Source organism: Dermochelys coriacea, chromosome 1, assembly GCF_009764565.3.
Source record: "Dermochelys coriacea isolate rDerCor1 chromosome 1, rDerCor1.pri.v4, whole genome shotgun sequence".
In the NCBI taxonomy this organism is placed as follows: domain Eukaryota; kingdom Metazoa; phylum Chordata; order Testudines; family Dermochelyidae; genus Dermochelys; species Dermochelys coriacea.
This window is the reverse complement of record NC_050068.2, coordinates 332147248-332169026: the sequence shown is the minus strand read 5'-3', so window position 1 is coordinate 332169026 and position 21779 is coordinate 332147248. Positions and strand designations below refer to the sequence as shown.

General features: G+C 40.8%; 1 protein-coding gene across 2 annotated transcripts in view; it reads left to right on the top strand.

Moving 5' to 3' along the window:
- Nucleotides 1–21779, top strand: part of SEMA3C (semaphorin 3C) — a 161914-nt gene that overhangs the window by 59769 nt on the left and 80366 nt on the right. The window contains exon 1 of one of the 2 annotated variants that reach the window (XM_043497938.1): nucleotides 17976–17980. The exons of the other annotated variant lie outside the window; for it this stretch is intronic. The gene's annotated coding sequence lies outside the window, so the exon portion shown is untranslated. Of the gene's footprint in view, nucleotides 1–17975; nucleotides 17981–21779 lie in introns of those variants that run through there. 2 annotated transcript variants of the gene reach the window in all.

Below are 21779 nucleotides of genomic sequence, written 5' to 3'. Positions count from 1 at the left end.
TCGTGGGATGTTGAGAGAATAAGGACATTAAAGACTGTGAAGTTCTCAGATACTCTGGTAATGGAATCATATAAGAACTTAAGATAAAAAGGTTTGCAAAGCCAAACAAGGCTACTAGGGTGTCCTGCCTATGGAAGGAGCCAAGGCTTGTTATTTTTCAGAGGAAGGAAATAATTTCCCCAAGTATATCTGGTAATTGTACAATGCTTTTTTTCACTGTGGGAACATGGGTGAGGGGAAGGACAGAATTCCTTCAGGACCCCAGTTGTAAGACTGTGTGATTTCCTTGGGGGAAAATCCTACTGGGGGGACAAAATGTTCGTTTACTGCACACAATAAACATGGATGTTTTATTGTTTTGATAAACCAATTTCTATTGCTTTCTCAGCCATTGGCTCTGTGAACAGCCCCTTTATTAGCTTTACCATATTAGCTAATTGCTACAAGTATTTTATGTTTCTCTGCTCTTTGAATGCATGCATTGTCTAATAGAGGACCATATTTATCAGGCAGTTATTATAATATAGCCAGGGTGGATTAATAGAATTCTTGTACTAATGGAGTTGAATGCTACAGCTTTAACAAATTAATTAAAATCCGTTATTATTTAGCCTGGAGCTTGGACTATGTACAACTTAATTCTGGTTGTAATAAATACAATATTATTATTATGAGCCCATAAAGACCTGCATATTTAACTAGTTTTATGATTTCCCTATTCAGTGTTAGGCAACAAATTTAACTAACATGAAACATTTGCACTGGGAAACATTATCAAAAGCCTCGTTATTATGTGGCCTGTTTTTGCAGCTCATTCAGTTATTATAGTGGTGGGAAAACCCTCAAAAAATCCAGGATTTGGTTCCTTTCAGATATACAAGCAAAAGTTTAGAGGCCAAATCCTGAGGTTCTCATTTGATTTGTATTTAGTCCATCTCAGGATTATTCCCATTTCCTAACTTCTGTGTCAGCTTGTCAGAGTTGGAAGTGAGTGGTAACTGTGGGCTTGATTCCGCCTTATTCAAGTCAACAGAAGTTTTTCCAGTGACTTGAATGGGGAAGGATCAAGCCCTGTGAGAGGACTTCAGTATGCTCATCTGAACTCTCTTAGATTGAAATGGTGGCTCCATCCAAGTCAATGGAAAAACTCGCAGGATTTCACTCCTAGTGTCTCCAGAATAGGCTTTTTCTGAAATTTCCATCCTATTTCTCTTCCGCTCAATCAGGGCATACCACAAGAATAGCATTTCCTGTGGTATTCTTGCCCCCTTTCTTTTAGTTCTGTGTGGACCCTGAAAGAACAGAGGGGAACACAGTTCAAAAATAATAGCACAGGCGAGAAATAGGCAGACTTTTCTGAATCTCAAGGGGTTAGAATCATTGTGTAGGAAGGGGGAAGGGTTTCATATTTTATCCAAACTGATTCATTCCTCTCTACCAATCCTCCCCATTTGCTTTTCATCACAGTGTTGCCAACTCTCCTGATTATATCATGATTCTTGCAATAGCCTGTGTTCATCTTAGAGACTGCACTCCTGGAATTCTGTGATTATGTGAGAATATTGGCTTTCAAGGTCTATAGATTACGTTTCCAGTTCCCTCGGGGTTGCAGGGAAAGGCTTGAAAACATGAACCCTAAAGACTCAAAAAACGGAAGGCAAAATAAGAACCTCATATTTGTGATTTTTAAAAATCTCATGATTTCTAAGGTTTTTGGAGGATGGACTGCTGATTTTTCGGTGCTTGAGGTTGGCAATCCTGCATGCAGTAGCTGGCCACCATTTAAACTTCTAATCATAATATTTACACTCTGGTAGCACCTACAGACAGCAGTCATGTTCCCTTGCAAGGAACTGAACAAACCCATAGGAATCAATAGTCTCTGCACTGAACAGCTTACAATATAAGAAACATTGGGAAATAATTGCTCCCAAGACTGGATGTGTCCAAAGGGGAAGGGCTAGGAAGCCTCGTTCCTCCTGGAATGTCTACAATAGCAAGAAGCAGGAAGTGCAGATGCTCGCATTCCCTAAACTCAGTGTTGGACACCTCAGAGGAGCTAATGTGGTGATGGCCCCAGTTTTCCTGTGGACCTACTAGCATTAAGAAGTCTGGACCGGGGAGAGCGAACTCAGCAACTTTTCTACAAATGTACCTGCATGCATCCAATGAAGTGAGCTGTAGCTCATGAAAACTTATGCTCAAATAAATTTGTTAGTCTCTAAGGTGCCACAAGTCCTCCTTTTCTTTTTGTGGATACAGACTAACACGGCTGCTACTCTGAAACCTGCTGCTTCTGGTAAGCATGTCTTTTTCCATCCCACCACTGGAGGCAGTGTTCCTGAGCCTTTCTTGCGCAGGAATGAGTGAGTGGCTCTGGTTTCTGGTCTTCATTAGCTGAGTCCTTAGTATTTGCTTGCTTATTAAAAGAAAATGCACTCTGTGAACTTTTGGCTTTTGCAGTGTTCCTACAGAAGGTGACATTATCAGGGCAATGAAACTTTTGCAGCTCAATCTAATGAATGAAGAGAAGATAGAAGGGTTAACCACAGATCAGAAGATACCACTGTTTGCCACTGTGTGCTCGGTGGCAAATATTCATTCAGTCTTGTTCCCTCCCCTCCCTGAATCTTCTTTGAAGCATGTCTCTGTTAACAGAAATGTCAGCAACTGTTTCAGTAATTCTTCCATTTTTCTGAGCCAGAGTCCTTCCTTTGTACATTAGGGACGTTTACTCGCCAAGATATACATGCCTGGAGAAAAAGATGTATTTTTCTAGGAAAGGTCAAAATTTTTCTTCAATGTACATCTTAATTTTTTCTTTTTTCTTCTTTCTTTTTCTTCTTTACTTTTTTTTAGTCGCTGTTGTTTTGGTTTTGGGGGTGGTGAGTTTATGCATTGCAATGCAGTGACATAAATCCTGTGACAATGAGAAACAGAAATGAGAAATTACTTAGTACACATTCAGTGCAATGCAATTTAAGCATAAAAACCAGACAAGTAGTGTCAAACAAGGAAGGCGGAAATCTTTAATACTAGTCAGACATAGATTCTGATGCAAAAATAAACAGGTACATAATTCAGTGATAAGATGCAAACCTATGTCGTTTCACATACTGTATTTAAAGTGTGTTTGCATTCTGAAAAGTGACCGTAAAAATGTCATTGATGGGGTTGCATGTTTATCGTGTGTTAGTGATATCAGGTCAATTTTTTTCAGATTACAAGTAAAAAGAGGAGTTTTTCCCCCACGTCAAACTCCTTCTGGGCTCTCAGATTCAGACTGTGTACTTTCCTTTTCAAACATTATCACCTTGACAGCACCTATAATACACAATAGGTGCTGTTAAGCTGCAATATAAGTGTGCATTGCAGAAGCTGGGGAAGAAGAGTGGAAGACTAGAAAAGTCATGCACTTTCCACTTGCTCTAAGAGCCAGCCACAGGTTTCATGGGGACTCATCACAAATCCTCCCTCAACAGCACAATCTGGAGGATTGAAATTCATGGACTTTCTTGGTCATAACATGCAACATAAGTTGAACCAAAAAAGAAAAGCAAATTCACATCACATTTCTGGCTATTGTTATTTTTAGTTAAAGCTACAAACCATTCATGACTGTTTAGAGTAAGAGCTTCCACATTTTTCTCCTCAAGCATGTGCTGCCAATCTGCTACCCATAACAAATACACAGTACACCTGTCAATCCTTGGCACCCTCAAGTGCAGGCAGGAGAGCTAACTTGCACCTGAAGCTCCCACAAGGAGTGCTTTCTGAGTCAGCCAGTGTCCCCTATACAGGCTGCCAGCATGCCCATTCCAGAGTGGTACCTCCACCTTCCTTTGGAGGCTCCAAAATGCTACCTGTGATCAAGTGGATGGTCACTGGGACTCAGGAGACCTGGTACCATTCCCAGCTCTGCCACTGCTCTTCTTGTGACCTTGGGCAAGTCACTTTTCCCTCAGTGCCTTGGTTTCCCTCCCCTATCTACTTAGATCAAAACCAGTTGGGGTCAGGGACTTTTGTTATGTTTATGGAGCACCGTGTGGAGCCCTGATTTTGTTTGTTTGTCTTGGGGCTACTGTAATACAAACAAAAAATAATATGTGCTCCTTACTTAGCTGGGGTTGAGGGGGAGTAGCAGGATATGTCCTGGCACCTTACCTTGCTTCCCCACATTTGCACAGCAAGCACCTATGTGCATTCTAGAAAGGTGTAATGGCTGTGCTCCTCAAAGGCATTCAGGCCAGCTTGTGCAAGAGTAGCAGGACTCCTGGTATTCTCAGCCCTCCTCTACTCCCACACAGGAACCAGTCTTCCTTTGTATTGCCAGTCTGGCTTCCAGATTGGTGGTGCTGCTGCTGCTGCTTTTTCTTCACCTCTTATTTCTTGAGGACTCTTTCCCCTGAAGGGATATTTATTTATAATAGTGGTAGCCCTGGGTTTATTTACAAATTCTGGCTATTCCTAAAGTTCATCTTTTTACCTGCAGCAAGACTATTCCCTCTTGCAGCAACTAAACCAATAATGTCCACTTCATCCCATTTCTTTGTTTTCCTTCCATAAGAATGTTTTTCTTCACTTGCATTTTTATCCTAAATTAAAGCCTGATCTAAGAATGCACTTAAAGATATGCCTCACTTTATGCAATCGTAATCGTAATGGGGACTACCCATTTACTTAAAGTTAAGCTTAAGGCTTAATTGGTTTGCTAAATTAGCACGTTATTTAGTCCACATAGAGGCAGATGCACTACTGAGGATCTGCCTCTTAATCTATTAATCATAGACATTTGTCATAATTGACATCAACATTTGTCTTCCATGTTTAAGATTTGAATCTTAGCTATTTCATTCTGTCCCCCTGATTAGTTTATTGTGTATTAACTTGTCCATGTGAAGGGAAAATATGGCCACAATCCTATAATGGGATCTTGTGAGCTCATGGAGTCCGACAGATTTTGAAAGGTGTAAGGGTCTACATAGGCAGATCCTTTGGTTGGATAAGTCCCATAATACTTATGATGACTTTGGAAGGGAACATGGAAGTGTAATCAAATGAAGTCTTGAGAGATACTGTTCATAAATGGATTGTGTCATGGCAGAAATCACAAATACGGCTACACTTAAAAATTTACAGGAAAAAATAGAATTACTGATGGAAAGGACAAGCCCGGTACAGAATTGGTATTTCTGAATGGTGGCCAACTATCATTCATATGACAAGGTGAATTTCCAGTCTATGTGATCTGTGTAAGTACAAAATTCTTCTCTTCCTGGGATATCACTAGTAAGAAATACATTAACAGGTACACAGTGGAAAGCCCAGTGTAAGCCATTTTCACAGTCTTGGATGCTCCTTGGGTTGGTCATTCAGGGCTGCTCAGCCCAGCCTCTTGCTAGTATGTATGCAGGCTGTTGGTCTCAGAGTGGGAAGGGCTTTGGATTTCTGGTCTCTGAAGACATGCACTCTAACTTCCTCCTTTGGTGACATAACTACGGTCATTCAATGGCAGCTCTGACATTGTGCATGTGGTTAATGAGCCCTCACAATGGGTTTCTGACCTTTCACAGCACTGACTTAGTTATATACTGCTCAGGGGGCCATCACTGCATATCACTTTCCCGTGGTTCCTGGCCCTATGTCAGATTTTATTTCCATGATGGAGGATGATTTTATTGTTCATAGTTCTGCGTGTCAGACAGGAGTGGTTTGAAGAAGTCAGTGTGGTTGAGCCACTAATTAACAGCATCCATAATATAATTATCTTTGACCTCTGTACAGGGTAGTGCAGACCAAGAGGCAGTACCATAAGCCTAAATGGCAAGCTGAAGGGGGGTGGGTTATTAAAGCTGGAAGGGGTGAATTGGGAAGCTAAAATCCACAGGCAAACACAGTAGCTGTTAGATTTAACAAAATAAATAAATAAAATGATTAGGCATTTCTGTCACTCATCCTCATTATTATTTGTGTCTCCGTAGAGCCTAGACTGAAGTTGTGCTGGATTCTCTACAACCACATAGTAAGAGGCAATCCCTGCCCTGAAGAGTTTATGATGTAAATAGACAAGACTGACCAAGGGCAGAAGGGGAACAGAGACACAGAGAGGTGAAGTGACTTGCTCAGGGTCATACAGCAGGTCAAGGGCAGAGCTGGGAATAAATCCCAGGTCTCCTGATCTCTTTTCTGTCCTCCAATCCATTAGACCAACAAGAATAGCCTCTGATTTTACACAGATAGGGGGAAAGGTTACCAGAACCTTCAATCCATAGTCATCAGATAGAATCAGAAATAAATCCTCCTTCCCAGTAGTATAAGATTGTGGAATACACAATTATATGCCGAATAAGTGATGTATATCTTCCTCTGAAGCATTAGAGACAAGGTTCTGGGGATAGTTACACCATTTGTCTGTTCCAGAATGGCAACGCTCTTGTTCTGTAACTGACATCAGCAGTTATTTTATGCTTTTTTATTGCTTCAGTGTCCAGTATAGGCAATCTTGTCTAAATATGAACTTGTTTCTGATTAGGATGTTTTCCCCAAGGCTATTGACATAGTTTCCTTTGTTCAGTCAAATCTAGCCAAGTGCTAATGTCTCTTGAGCAACAGTATCATCACAGCAGAACAGAAAGCCAAACATATTATACTGTACATTCAGTTGTTATAAGCATGTATGCTACCACTATTAATTAAGTGTAATTGATAGGGCTTATTTAAATTAGAACCATATCAGAGTTATATAAATAGCTTTGAACAATTAAATGAATTCCTGGTGTCAATTACATTCTGCAAAATCAAAGTTAGTTATTTTTGAGCAAGGAAATCTGCTTTCAGCAAATGTACACAATGATTTTAGAGGAGAAACATTGGTGGAAGGGGTGGAAGCTACCAAATTTCACACTTTGAGCCAGATTCTCCTCTAGTGTGAATTGGTATAGCTCCGCTGACGTCAATGGAGCTATATCAGTTTGTACCAGGTAAGTGTGTGTCTGGTCCTTTGTGTTGATTGGAAAAGAGAACAGAAAAGTGTCTGCCCAGAAGCAAGGCAGTATCATTTATATAATCAGCACCAGGATTTTAGTGAACCATATCTGCATACTCACTAAGAATCAGCAGTGTAGCCTTACTCACATGATTAGTCCATCTGAAAACAATGTGGTTACTCTCATAAATATTGCTTTGCATGATCAGGACCCTGATTTGCATTGCTTCTCTGTCATGATGCCGAAGAGAAACCACCCAGTTTACAAAGGCTTGAGGCACTGAAGTAGATTAGTTGTTATATACTCTCTCTAATCAGAAAAAAAGTATTGCAATATATGAAATATATTCAATTTGCATATATTCAGTTCCCCCCAGCCTATGTCATCTGCCTTCTTGGATTATAAATTCTATGAGAGTATGTGTTTGTACAGCTCCCTGCACAATGGGACCTTGATCCTGCTTTGGGCCTTTGGGTGCTAATGTAGTATAAATTTATACACAGAAGGCCTTCCCAATTTCCAGACCCAAACTGAATTAGTAAGATTTTTTTTAAAATATTTATTTAACTATTTGAAAAGTATTTTTCACTATCATACACCCATCCTCTGAAATACCCAAAGGTAACTGAAACACATTTTGTATGCAGTATTTTGAGTAGTGTCTCAGTTTACAAATTGATGATGATTACTGAAGTCTGTTATGTAACCTCCATGCCAGTCCAGATATATCAATTTGACCAGTATGTGGGGAGACAGAAATAAATGATTCTCATGGTTTTCTGGTGATTTGATTCTAGCTTTTGTTATATTTCTAGGCATTATTCAGGCATAGAAAAATACTATGGGAATAACCCTGCCTGTTCCCACTGAAGTCAATGGCAAAACTTCCATAGAATCCCAAGTTTAGGCTGTTTCACTGTTAGTCTTTATTGTCAGAACGTATATATGAAGGCTTATTTTTGCTTTGGTTTGCTTCTGCCTCTTTCCTCAAATACCTTGACACCCTTCCCTTCCCCCCCTCAAAAAAGTGAGAATTTATACGGGGGTTTTCTCAAATCGAGGTCTAATTATTGTTATACTGATTTTTCACATGGAGAAACTGAGGCACAGAGGTTGAAATGTGTCCTATGCTGTACAGCAAGTTATTAATAGAACCAGGAATAGAACTCGAGTCCTGAGTGCTAGTGTCTTTCTCTAACCATTAATACATATTGTGACAACTCTTGGGATACCTGGGACTGTAAGTCACCTTGTTACCCCTTGCTTCTAGGAAGAGGGAGTCTTGCTTGTGGTAATTGGTGTTAGCTCCCTAGTACCACCAGCCTTTCAGCCACACAAGCACTATCCTCCATGCTATGCCAGCCCTGGCTTTGCCTTGCAGGTTAACAAGAGGTGCACCCCAATACCCAAGTCCCCTTAAAGCATCCCCCTGTGGTATCCAGCCCCTGGCACTGGCTACTCACAGAAATCCCAGACCCTCAGCCCCCCCCCAAGGAGCAGTGTATCTGAGTTTACCAGTTCTACCTTAAACCACAGCTCCTGTATAACTTGTAATGAAACAAAAGAAGGCTTGTTTAAAAAAAAAAAGATTCCACTATAAATAAGAGAGAGTGATAGAAACAAAGGATTACAATACAAAACAATATCAGAAAGTGTGAACTAGGGCCAACAGTTATTAACAGTTACTTTTCCTACCCAATCAATTAGGTCCCGTCCTGCCCCGCCCCCCGAAGTCCAGGATGTTGCAGGGCTGGCTGGCTTCACAGGAACCAAGATCCAATCAGACATGAAAAATATCCCCACTCAACAAGATGTATCCTCAGTGAATGAAAGCAGAGGGTCTTTCTCTGCCCTCTCATATACTGAATCTGTCTTTTGGGGTGATCCCCTGACTGTTGTAATGTTCCTTCCCCCCTCCCCAGTTGTTTTTATGTTTTACAGTGGTCTTTGATTAGCCATTGACTGTTCTGGGATGGGGCAATTGAACAATACATTGCATAATTGGCTGGCCAGGGAGGCATGACATACAATTCGCTGGTGACTAACTTTTACTCCAAGACCATAAGGGCATAATTTTCAATATAGTTATATTATTCCTTAAATATTACCAGTACACACATCTCACAATGATTATGCATATTGATAAGTGATAAATTTTCAGTAGAGACCTCACAAGCTGCCCTTCATAGATAAATACCATGAAAGCAATATATTTGATGTAGTGAGTTTGTCAGGTCTAAGACAAGAGTTGTTTGCAAAGAACAGGGGACCCTTTTCCAAGGGGCCTTTGTGGCAACACGCACCCAATCCCGTTTCATCATATGTTGCCAGCAGCCAATTGGGAAGGTCACTCAGATTCCCAGGCACCTCTCTGACTTCACTGAGAGCAGGATCAGATCCCATACTGCTCTTCATAACAATGCCAAAATCGTACACTGTAGTTTAAGTTGTGTACTCTAAGAGCAGTTGATACATGCAGCGGGAGAACACCTTGTACACTATCCATCTGTGTTTACTTTCTTGTATCTGGCCAGCAATTCTTGTCAATGTGGAAGGGGTAGGGATATGGCCCCGCTTTTTCTCCACCAAGATGGGAGGGCACAGAGACTGCAGTTGTGACTGGTTCTTTGCACCCTACTCACCTTGCCCACCTACGATCTGCCAGTCACAGTCTATTCTATCAGGGAAGAATCTAAACAACTGTGGTCATCATTTCTGGATCTGGAACCCTGGGAGAGACATCACTGCCTTGAACCCACCGTTTCAACACCACAGCTATCAAATAGCCATGTGTTACTTTCATTTAGCACACTTCGCAGCTTTCCCTAACTGTTATTTCTTCAACCTGGAAGCAATAATATATCATCCTCTTCTCTTTGTCTGTGCTCTGCATACCCAACGGGTCTAATAGCCCACTAATGTTAGGAGCTATCATTATCTATAAGTGATTGCGCTGAAATCACAAGACACTAAATAACTCATAGGGTTTATTATCTAAACATGTAGCATTTATCTAAAATATTTTCATATTTATCTGTGAACAAGAAAGAAGTAAAAATTCTTTTTCTTTCCCTCCCGCTCCCCAAATGCTGGATGATACTGCTGAAGAATAAATATGGCAAGTCTAGTTTAAACATGGTGTGAGTGACTGCAGAAGGTTTATTTATTTAAATAGCTTCCCATTCAGATGAAATCTAAACAGAAAAGCACAAAAGTTATCTCTTAAATCCAAACCAGAGTTTTGGCTGAACTTAAGTTTGAAAATTCTGGATGTCAAGCAGAAGAAACTGTTTTTGCATGTGAAATGCATTTGAAATAATGTCCTACAGTCTTTCCCTTTCAAAGTGTTTTATAGACTCTACCTAACACATCCTCCTAATTTCCCAGTGAGATGGGTATGTTACTATTATCTTCATTTTACAGATGAAGAAATGAAGGCAGAGAGATTTTGTGACATGCCCAGTGCCACAGTGGGAAACATCAACACGGCACCATTAGAATGATGTAGTTCCTGATGTACCGGTTCATGCTCTGTGTACTATCTATGCCTCTCTTTCTAGTGTCTTCCAAACACCAGCTGGTGATCAGCTGAGTATGAAGATTGATGGTAGTATGCAACTGTGGAATATGCTCCTAAATTCTCCCTTCACCTATATTCAACCTTCTTTATGTGGTACATACCGAGTGAAATATGGTTATGTAGCATGTGTTTGGACAGCAACCATGTTACTCACAGAAGTATGAGTCCTCAAACAAGAGCTGTTCCTACCAACTTTAGAGATGGCTCGGAGGTGAGGGGACACCAAAGGGCTGACTCACTAAGGGGACACCCACATCAAATAAAGGGCTGCTGGTAATGGATCCACTCACAATCTCCAAATCCATTATTAAATAAAGTAGAAAAAATAAATAAGGAAGGAGTAAATACTCACATACATATGTACATTTTGGAAGGTTTTTGTTTGTGCAGTTAAAACAAACAACATAACAAACCTTAATTAATCTGCTAAGGAACATTTTCCAAAAATTCTAGGCTTGTCAGTGACACAAGTAATGCATGTTAAGGAGGCACTTAATGATTCAAAGTTACTTCTAACTTCCCTTGAAATTCACCAGTAGGTGTAATGACAGAAACATTTATTTATTTTGGCTCTTGTCATTGACGCAGCAAGCTACAAAATCCCATGAATTTTTAAAATGATTTATCTAACATATGCAAGCTGATTAGCAGAAAACCTTACGCAGATGCAACCACATCACCCTCCTTCTTCTGGGCGTGGATGCATTTTTGTATACCACAAAAATACATTTTAGGGAAAAACAGGAAAACAAAATAAGAAGAGGCCTGAGCTTTGCTCATCTCCCAGACCAAACTTTCCTTAGCTTCCGGAAGTATCTCCACACCCACCTACAGACATCAGCTTGCTTCTTTCCAGTGGCAAAAGCTGAGTAGCCTTCCTTTGGCTGACTCAAATTGAACCAAACTACCCAAATTAGATCCACAGGGGATAATTTAGTAGTACAGAGAAACAGTACAGAATAGGGCAGGAAGTGAAGAATATTCTGAATAGTTGAAATTACCAAGATTTCTATAGGTACAATTGTGAAAAGTGCCATGGAATCAGTAGTGACTACTTCTTTTCTCAAAGATATCTCCAACAGCACAACACCTCAAAACGTCATGCAAGGGCTCTGGCTCATTAATAGCTTGGGAAAAAGTGACAGGAATCCTGGGCCCAGCCTTGTTGGGGTTACGAGGACTCTGCCAGACAGGAGAGTGGAAGGGGAGTCCTCAAGGGCAGGGAGCCCACTGGGTAAAGGAAGTGGGAGCAAGGACTCAGATCCTTTCGCTAGCCCACTTCACCGGGGTAATGCAGAAGCAAGGAAAGTTCCCCACAATAGCGGGACTATTCCCCCGCTTACATAAATAAGCCCAGTTCTCTCAGTCTCTCCTCATAAGTCATGTGCCCCAGCTCCCTAATAATTTTTGTTGCCCTCCGCTGGACTCTCTCCAATTTATCCACATCTTTTCTGTAGTGGGGGGACCAAAACTGGACGCAGTACTCCAGATGTGGTCTCACCAGTGCCGAATAAAGGGAAATAATCACTTCCCTTGATCTGCTGGCAATGCCCCTACTAATACAGCCCAATATGCTGTTAGCCTTCTTGGCAACAAGAGTACACTGCTGACTCATATCCAGTTTCTGGTACCAGCATTTCAGGTTACTGTAGTCAAAACAGGACCGTGGGCCTGAACTTGGCCTTAAGGGGGAGATGTTTTTAGTATTGGCCTTCTATATCACCTTGTCTTTGGTCTCCTAGACACCCACATACCCTTCCTCTTTCCTTCCATATAACATGCAGCAACTAAGATCATCTTTCCCAGTTATTGCACTTACCATGTCACCCCTTTTTGAATCCTTCTATTTGTTCCCATTTTCCTCTGCATCAGATTCAAACTTTTTGACCTCACCTTCCCTTGCTTCCATGCTACTTAATCACTGTTATCACTTGATATGGTTGTGCCTCACCTACTCCACTGCCAGCTTCTAAGGCCCATTCACTTCTCTCACAAACATCTCTGCATCTTCCCCTTTAACATGGAATACTTTCTTTCAGCTGATCCATAAGGCACTAACCCTCCCTAAAAAGGACCTCAGATCCTGACCCACTGTCAGCTAATTCTAAATTGATTAAAAAATATTGTAATGGAATAGTGACTGTGAAAACATATGTTTTCTATTTTGTTACTATAGTACAGTGGCAAGAAAAGATTGCTGTGGGAGAGACCATTGCGTTTTAAGGAGATTTGTGGGTAGTGACCCAGCTCCTGTGCCAAGAGGCTAGAAACGCAGCTGAAAGTAGTAACATCAATAAAGTCAGGGATTAAACTGCAGCATGAGCAGTAATACCAATCCTAGATATATGGAAATTGGATGACTCTTCAGAGAATTTGCTCTTTGAGAAAGAAAGGAGTATAGTGAAATGGGTTCTTCTCTCTGATCACAATGGAGATTGTTCTTGTTTTTTTACAGAGAACATAATGAAATATCTCAGCACTTGAGATGTGCTTTGTCAATGTGTTTTTATTAGCCCTGGCAGTGTAATTCTGTATCAAAGTGACTGTGTGGTGGAGTGTAGGGAGGAAGTAAAGGAACACAGGAAAACTTTCTAAAAACTGTAACCTCAATAATAAAAGGAGTACTTGTGGCACCTTAGAGACTAACAAATTTATTAGAGCATAAGCTTTCGTGAGCTACAGCTCACTTCATCGGATGCATTTGGTGGAAAAAACAGAGGAGAGATTTATATACACACACACAGAGAACATGAAACAATGGGTTTATCATACACACTGTAAGGAGAGTGATCACTTAAGATAAGCCATCACCCACAGCAGGGGGGGGAAAGGAGGAAAACCTTCCATGGTGACAAGCAGGTAGGCTAATTCCAGCAGTTAACAAGAATATCAGAGGAACAGTGGGGGGTGGGGTGGGGGGGAGAAATACCATGGGGAAATAGTTTTACTTTGTGTAATGACTCATCCATTCCCAGTCTCTATTCAAGCCTAAGTTAATTGTATCCAGTTTGCAAATTAATTCCAATTCAGCAGTCTCTCGTTGGAGTCTGTTTTTGAAGCTTTTTTGTTGAAGTATAGCCACTCTTAGGTCTGTGATCGAGTGACCAGAGAGATTGAAGTGTTCTCCAACTGGTTTTTGAATGTTATAATTCTTGACATCTGATTTGTGTCCATTCATTCTTTTACGTAGAGACTGTCCAGTTTGGCCAATGTACATGGCAGAGGGGCATTGCTGGCACATGATGGCATATATCACATTGGTAGATGCGCAGGTGAACGAGCCTCTGATAGTGTGGCTGATGTGATTAGGCCCTATGATGGTATCCCCTGAATAGATATGTGGACAGAGTTGGCAACAGGCTTTGTTGCAAGGATAGGTTCCTGGGTTAGTGGTTCTGTTGTGTGGTGTGTGGTTGCTGGTGAGTATTTGCTTCAGATTGGGGGGCTGCTACAGGGTCCTACTAAAGGACAGGCCCAACAAAGAAAACAACAGAACGCCACTAGCCATCACCTTCAGCCCCCAACTAAAACCTCTCCAACGCATCATCAAGGATCTACAACCTATCCTGAAGGACGAGCCATCGCTCTCTCAGATCTTGGGAGATAGACCAGTCCTTGCTTACAGACAGCCCCCCAATCTGAAGCAAATACTCACCAGCAACCACACACCACACAACAGAACCACTAACCCAGGAACCTATCCTTGCAACAAAGCCCGTTGCCAACTCTGTCCACATATCTATTCAGGGGATACCATCATAGGGCCTAATCACATCAGCCACACTATCAGAGGCTCGTTCACCTGCGCATCTACCAATGTGATATATGCCATCATGTGCCAGCAATGCCCCTCTGCCATGTACATTGGCCAAACTGGACAGTCTCTACGTAAAAGAATGAATGGACACAAATCAGACGTCAAGAATTATAACATTCAAAAACCAGTTGGAGAACACTTCAATCTCTCTGGTCACTCGATCACAGACCTAAGAGTGGCTATACTTCAACAAAAAAGCTTCAAAAACAGACTCCAACGAGAGACTGCTGAATTGGAATTAATTTGCAAACTGGATACAATTAACTTAGGCTTGAATAGAGACTGGGAATGGATGAGTCATTACACAAAGTAAAACTATTTCCCCATGGTATTTCTCCCCCCCACCCCACCCCCCACTGTTCCTCTGATATTCTTGTTAACTGCTGGAATTAGCCTACCTGCTTGTCACCATGGAAGGTTTTCCTCCTTTCCCCCCCCTGCTGTGGGTGATGGCTTATCTTAAGTGATCACTCTCCTTACAGTGTGTATGATAAACCCATTGTTTCATGTTCTCTGTGTGTGTGTATATAAATCTCTCCTCTGTTTTTTCCACCAAATGCATCCGATGAAGTGAGCTGTAGCTCACGAAAGCTTATGCTCTAATAAATTTGTTAGTCTCTAAGGTGCCACAAGTACTCCTTTTCTTTTTGCGAATACAGACTAACACGGCTGCTACTCTGAAACCTCAATAATGCATGCCTAAAAACTACCTTATTTTTGTCACTTACACTGTTTTGAATATTCTGGAGCATTTAACTATTTTCGGTTCCAATTCAGGCACACACCCTGGACTCTGTGAACAGTGTTATAGTATTCAATGGAAAGTAAACTTATTAACCTCTCAACGCTACAGTGAGACATGGTGAGAATGGCTGCCATATGAAATGCAAAAAGGAAAAATGATGGGCTGTCAATATTCTGAGGGGGGTCCTCCCTCAGCAGGACCTCAGCAGGCACCAGCAAAACAAGCATGTGCTTGGGGCAGCACAATTCCAGGGGTGGCATTCCAGCCATCCTCTCTTTTTTTTAATTGGGCAGTAGCGCTCTTCGAGCTTGGGGCGGCAAAAAATTTGCCGCCCCAAGAGCCAGCCCTGTCCCTCAGAAATGTTCCCCCTTAGCTTGTGCTAACTCCAGGGTACTGGGGGGAAGGGGGATGGAAGGAAAGGTGTGGGGAGGGACTAGAGTATGTGTGTATCTGTATTCCCTTTTAAACACAAACACTAACCATGAGGGAGGCCTTTAGGACATTTTATCCTTTGTTCTTGGGAATTTAGATACTATGTTAATCGCCATTGTATAAAAAACCAGGAAGGATGGAGGCATACATGTATGGGTGGATGGAAAATTGTATGAAGTATAGTGATATTATAGTAAAATGTTCTTTGATTGTAAGCTGTTTGGGGCAGGGAGTATGTTTTCCTGTGTACGTGGACAGTGTGTAGTTCCTTATGGGTGCTTCCATCATACAATTAATACAATTCTGAACATTAATAATGTGTAATACCCTCAGTTTCAAATAGGGATGGTAGGTTGAAAAAGTGGCTGTACAGATTCTGAGGGTATTCATCCCAAGACAATTTCTTTTAGAAATACTCTTTACCCTTTGGAATACATCAAGGTTAAGGTATCTTCTCAGAAGCGTTTTATGAGCACAGAGGATCGGTAAGTCATCTCTGGCAGGGATGGGTTAGCAAAAGCATCCAGATGTGTGGAGCTGAACTTCAGATAACCCCAATCTTCCCTTCCATATCGTTGGTGGATTTTAATAAGTGGGTGGGGAGAGGGATAGCTCAGTGGTTTGAACATTGGCCTACTAACCCCAGGGTTGTGAGTTCAATCCTTGAGGGGGCAATTTAGGGATCTGGGGAAAAAATTGGGGATTGCTTTGAGCACGGGGTTGGACTAGATGACCTCCTGAGGTCCCTTCTAACTCTGATATTCTATGATACTAAGAGCCATCTCCAGCACATTGCAGAAATGGGCAGCAAGTATTTGTGGTACAGTGCTGTAACAGGTTATATCCCTAATGAATAGGCTAAAATGGGTTGTAGGCAGGACACATCTGTAACTGTTACATTAGGTGGTGACTGCCTTTGGGAATGACAGATTTTTAATAAAGCTCTGACTTTCTTCGACTTTCAGACCAGCAAGGTTCTGGTTCAAGCTCTTTGTGGTCAATAGCAGGAAGCAACAGAGAGAATTAGTGATAGCCTATAAGTAAAAGAAAATAATGTAAGCTGGGGGACTTAAATTAAGAGGTAAACAAGTACAGTGGCAGCAATATTTCAAAACTCCTTTATTCAGCAAGAACAATAAACAAATTCCAGTAACTTATATCTATTTTTGGTCGTTACTTTGCCCACAGCCTTTTAGTAATCCTCCTGTCAGTAAACACATAAATAATAACAATTGACAGTTGATTACAGGTAAAGTACAAATGCAGCTTACTTTTCATGGAGAACTAGTTGAAAAATACAGTATATTTTCCATGAAAAAGTTCAAATGGAAACAGACAAAAATTTGGTTCTTCATTTTTTACACATTTCTCTCCCATAAAAGGACCATTTTCCATTGGAAAAAAATACTTTGATAAAAAATTGTGATCAGCTTTACTTCCATGCAATGCCACTACTTAATACAGTAATAAAGTAGCTTTCTGTTAATGGTAGAGGAAAACAAGAGGATGATTTCATGCTAACTTGTTTCCACTGTATTATACAGCAGCAATAATAATACTGGGAAGGGATTTCCTTTCCTTGCTAGGTAGCATTGCAAGGTGGGTATGGAATGGAAAGTGAAACTGAATGTTCTTAGATGGATATTGTCTTTTGCCAACTGTAGTGGAGGCAGGCTGTACTGTGTGATGGCCTTGGCGGCATTAAGCAATTGCTGGATTTTGAAGACGGTATTCTGTTGCCTCCTTTATCTGGAGTAATACTTTGCTCTTCTATTGTGACTTCCAATGGGAGGATCTCAAGACTCGTATTTCATAAAAAATCCTTCCTCCACCAATGTTGGAGCACAAGGTGGAAACCAGTCTCTTCCATGTCTCTCTGTCTTTTGCTGCTGCTTCCATTTGCTCTATGCTGTTGAGATTGATTATTCTGTCCTCCCTGCAAAGGGTTCTTCTTAAGGTTTCTCTTGAGTGCCCTTGTTTCTTCACATCAGTTGGTTTCCACTTGACAACGTCATGTGGGAGTCTTCATCCGGAGTACATGCCCCAAATATGTCCAGCATTTTCTTCTAATTCTGGTAGAAACTGCTGGTTGGTGATTTCTCGGATCTCTTCGTTGGTGATAAACGTCTTTCCAACCAATGCCCAGAATCTTTCGTAGGCACCTGTTTTCAAAGGTATCTAGTTTTCTGTCTGATTTTTTTAGTAGATCTCCAGCTCTCACAGACATATGGTAGCATTTGAAATGAAAACGCTCAGTTTTGTTCTGGTGCTATATTTCTTTGACTTCCATGTGGTGTTTTTTTTAGTTTACTAAATGCTGTAAATGCCTTTCTTATCCTTGATGTAATTTCCTTCATTAGGTCTCCATTGACTAATATAGTGTTGTCCAGGTAGATTTACTGTTCTACTTTCTTAATATTGTTGCCTTCTAATGTGATGTTACTGCTTCATGTCTGGGTTTCAAGGATGATTGTATTATCATAACTAATTTTGAGCTGCTCTTGGCCTGCTATTTTTGTCAAGTTGTCTGCCTTTGTTTGCAACTTTTCAGGGATGTCGCTCTGTAGCACAATATCATCAACGAAGTCTAACTCTTCTGGGCATTTGCTATCTACCCTGCAATACTGGTCTTTGTGTTGCTAAATACTTCTTTATTATCCACTGAATGGCAATGCCAAACAACAGCGGAGATAAAATGCAGCTCTGTTGCACTCCAGCCTCCACATTGAACTACTCCGTTGTCAAAGCACTTTACAAACATTAATAACATAGGCCTCAAAATAAGTAGACCTCTAGGCCAAACAGCTCTGGATCTTCACCACAGTCACATACCACTGAGTAAATACTCACACTGTGCCTTAAAGGTTAGCACACACTCAGTGACAGACTAACAAGGGAAGAGAATTTCAGCAATGAGGGCCCTCTGTTGGAAATGTCCCATCTTCACACTCACCACCCCACTTCTGCACCAGATGTTGAAATTTAGAGACTGTTAGCAAGAGCACCCCCGCTGATATCAGCTATCACAGCAGTACACGGAGAGATGAAACCCAGGCCTCAGAGGGCTTTTATATTTCAAACATAACAGCATGAGTGGCATCCCAAATTGGAAAAAAAGGGAAGTTCAACCTTTGTGGCCTGATCCATTTTGAAATCCACTGACATCAGGGTGCAAGATAATAGCCATGGAGTACAGATCTTATCTGTCCTATATGGTTGAAACCACTAAGTGGGAGGATAGCATCATTCAACATTAGCTGTAGCTTGTGATTCATCTTCACATGGAAGGAATTCCAGTAATCCAATCAATTTGGTTTTTCAACTCTCTTTGACTTTTGTGTGTACAAACAAGGCCTCTTTTGTCTGAACTTTGCCTGATGGCTTTGTGGAGCATTTTTGCAAGTGAATGAACTTCAAGGGAGACAGCTCTGCCATGCTTCCTTTATGAAGTGATTCTTGGTCCAGTAGGAAAAAAAGAGAGAGAAAACAAGAGATTATAAAGATGTTCCCAGAAGGAGGAAAGCAATGTGGAATATGTCTGATTCCTCCTCGGGTGTGGTTTTTTTTCTGCCCCTCCAGCTCAACAATAATGTCATACTTGGCAAGCAAAGAGCTTCCTGCTCCTGCATATGGAAATGAAAAATGTCTTGAGCTCTGATTGAAAAGCCTCTGTGTACATGCAGGCTACCAGCTGAGGCTTCTCTGGTTTTCAAAGCAGCAGGAAATGTGCTAAGCACTCTCTATGTCTCTTTTGAAAATAAATGAAAAGGGAGCTCTATTACTATGTGCAGACACACTCCGACATATACAGCTTAAATCTCTTTCAGAGCAGCTTGAACACTGCAGAATTGTTGACCTTGTATGCCAGACAGTGAGGGGGGGGACTTCTATATGAAATGGCTAACTGATTTAGCTGAAGTAATTTGAAACCAAATTGACATGTCTTTACTGCCCTTCACACTTGCCACAGTTGTTCCTTTGGTTTGGCAGCAAAGATAATAAATAATCTAGTCAAAATAACAATTGAATAATTGGATGCCTCTTTCCAGAGAATCCCCCTGCACTGCTCTAGTTGTGATATTTTCATTCTGAGGTTAGGGTGACCAGATAGCAAGTGTGAAAAATCAGGACAGGGGGTGGGGGGCAATAGGTCCCTATATAAGAAAAAGCCCCCAAAATCGGGACTGTCCCTATAAAATCGGGACATCTCGTCACCCTATCCAAGGTACACAAATTATGATGATGTTCTTGAATAAAGTATGTGATGGTTCTCCCCATAAGGATAAAACTGCTGATAAGATTTGCACAATAAGAAAGTAAGAAGAACTTTTCACCTCTCTCACTCTTTTAATAGTGGTGTAATGCCACATACTTCAGTAGGGTTACTCTAAATTTACACTGTTGTAAGTGAGAGAAGAATCTGGCCTACCAACTGTACAATTATGATTAGAATTTGCTAACCCCTAGCTAGACTGCCTGGCTGAAGGGTGTGGGTGGTCTTGCATAATTCTGAATGAAGGAATCTGGATCCTGGAATCTTTGGCAAGACATCGAATAACTCTGCTCCTGCAGTCAGGGAAAAAGTTGACTTATTTTCCCTCTTCCTTTCTTGAGAAACCTGGGGTCTGTACTGTGGAATGTAGCATGATTGTACCATAACAATATATCGGTAAATCAAACATTTATATTAGGCATTTTAATAGTGCCCATTCCTCATATTCTAAAGCTGCAATACAAACACACTTAACCTTACTAGATGGCTTGAATTGATGAATGTGCCACAGAGCCACTTCCCCACACATTGCCACCCACACAAGAAAAGGTATTTGTCTCTACTAATGTTTTCACCATGCCTCAGAAATTGATCTGCAAAATGGACAGTGATCTAAATCTCTGTAATCCACCTCTCCTCATTCTTTATTCTTTAAAGCAGAAAATCAAAGGTGAGTTGATGTTCTGGTAGATTTTAAAATGGTTTTGAAAAAAATCACAATAGAACAGCAACCTGTTTCCATAAGAGGCAATTCCTCATTCTTTAGTCTTTAAAGCAGCAAGTCACTTCCCTCTCCTACAGCTAGGTTGCCATTATATTGTTTGTTTGTTTTTTGTTTTAAATTATTTTAAAATCTACCAGCTTTGAAGATTATCAAACTATCATGATCATGTCCTCTTACAGACTTGTGAAATGCATTACTTCCAATGGCATATATCATTGCACGGTTCAAGACCAACTGTATAGGCTCTGTTCCTCTGAATTATCTGGTGCATCTTTCCCTACAAGCCCCTGGTCAGCTTCACAAAGAGTTCCTCGAAATACTGCCCCTAATACACATATTGTGTTACCGGAGGTGACTGTTTTGCAAACCTGCTAGAGCTAGCTCTGGGTCCTAATTCTTCAAAGGGTTTGTGCAATCATTGATATCTTGAGCGGTCACTGATACCTGTACACAATGCTACCATTCTGATCTGGGAGTGTTTTACATCCATTTTATACTTATCTTGCATAGGTATAAATGATTATACAATGCGTAAGGCAGTGGAGAATCAGTGCTCATTGAAGCAAGGTAATTTTTATATATCTTCCTGGCAGGACATTTCCAGGTTATTTATTCTTTACTCCAAGCACAGAAACTAATTTTGTTTCATGTAAATTATACATTTAAGCAGTGGCTCTTCGCAGTGGCTCCTTTTTTTGCTCTATATTGACAGTGAACTTTTGTCCCAAATGACTGTGTTAATGAGTTAACTTGTGATTTCCTAATTTTCATCTATTGTTTTGTTCATTCTCTCTTTTTAAATAAAAAATCACTTAAAACCTAGCAAGAGATTTATGGACTGACTGGATGCATTTATCCTGTGAGTCTCAATTCTTATAACTCTATTACTTTGCTATTAAAATTCAACTTTTCTTTCAACAACAATCACAGAAAAGCATGATTGTATAGGCTTCTGCATAATGCTATGCTGTGGTTTGAATATTGTTAACTGCAGGGCTCTGTTAACCTGGTTGTGAGAAAATCCTTTTCTAATGGTACCTTTGGCTTCTTCTGACTTAGCTAACTAAGCCAGTAATGAAGTTCTTCATGCAATCTGCATGGTGCATCACAGATCACCTAAATGCATGTGATATTGACAATGAGATGTTGACATGTCTTTGGCAGAAAAAAACAAAAAAACCTCACTCTATCCTGAATTTTATATATTCAACTATTCCTTTTC